The sequence below is a fragment of the Arachis hypogaea genome, chromosome 1, assembly GCF_003086295.3.
Source record: "Arachis hypogaea cultivar Tifrunner chromosome 1, arahy.Tifrunner.gnm2.J5K5, whole genome shotgun sequence".
Lineage (NCBI taxonomy): Eukaryota > Viridiplantae > Streptophyta > Magnoliopsida > Fabales > Fabaceae > Arachis > Arachis hypogaea.
This window is the reverse complement of record NC_092036.1, coordinates 26,414,570-26,415,658: the sequence shown is the minus strand read 5'-3', so window position 1 is coordinate 26,415,658 and position 1,089 is coordinate 26,414,570. Positions and strand designations below refer to the sequence as shown.

The 1,089-nt window shown below is 40.6% G+C and overlaps 1 non-coding gene across 1 annotated transcript; it reads left to right on the top strand.

The window, feature by feature from the left end:
• The first annotated feature begins 393 nt into the window (after nucleotides 1-393).
• LOC112715377 (small nucleolar RNA R71) lies at nucleotides 394-497 on the top strand. Its single transcript, XR_003159665.1, has one exon. It is a non-coding gene; the product is annotated as a small nucleolar RNA R71 (small nucleolar RNA).
• The last annotated feature ends 592 nt before the right edge of the window (nucleotides 498-1,089 follow it).

The window sequence follows — 1,089 nt, the reverse complement described above, 5'->3', positions numbered from 1 at the left end:
CCTATATAATTCACCTCTGCCATTGCAGGGTTCTCAGGATCATAAGCTTCTTCTTCAGAAGATGCCTCTTTAGTACTGTTGGATGCATTTTGCCATCCATTCAGACTCTGAGAAATCGTGTTGACTTGTTGAGTCAACATTTTGTTTTGAGTCAATACGGCATTCTAAGTATCAATTTCAAGAACTCCCCTTTTCTGAAGCGTCCCATTACTCATAGGATTCCTTTCAGAGGTGTACATGAATTGGTTATTTACAACCATGTTAATGAGTTCTTGAGCTTCTGCAGGTGTTTTCTTTAGGTGAATGGATCCACCTACAGAATGGTCTAGTGATATCTTAGAAAGCTCAGATAGACCATCATAGAATATATCTAAAATGGTCCACTCTGAAAGCATGCCAGAAGGACACTTTTTGGTCAACTGCTTGTATCTTTCCCAAGCTTCATAGAGGGATTCACCATCTTTTTGCTTGAAGGTCTGAACATTCACTCTAAGCTTACTCAGCTTTTGAGGAGGAAAGAACATGGCCAGGAAGGCCGTGACCAGCTTATCCCAAGAGTCCAGGCTATCTTTAGGTTGTGAGTCTAACCATGTTCTAGCCCTGTCTCTTACAGCCAAAGGGAAAAGCATGAGCCTGTAGACTTCAGGATCTACTCCATTAGTCTTAATAGTCTCACAGATCTGTGAGAATTTAGTTAAAAATTGATAGGGATCTTATGATGGAAGTCCATGAAACTTACAGTTCTGTTGCATTAGAGCAACTAGTTGAGGCTTCAGCTCAAAATTGTTTGCTCCAATGGCAGGGATTGAGATGCTTCTTCCATAAAAATTAGAAGTAGGTGTAGTATAATCACCAAGCATCCTCCTTGCGCCTCTACCATTGTTATTGGGTTCGGCCATGTCTTCTTTTTCGAGATTCTCTGTAAGGTTTTCTCTGGATTATTGTGCTTTAACTTCTCTTAGCTTCTTCTTCAGAGTCCTTTCTGGTTCAGGATCTGCTTCAACAAGAATGTCCTTGTCCTTGCTCCTGCTCATATGGAAAAGAAGAGAACAGAAAAGAAGAGGAATACTCTATGTCACAGTATAGAGA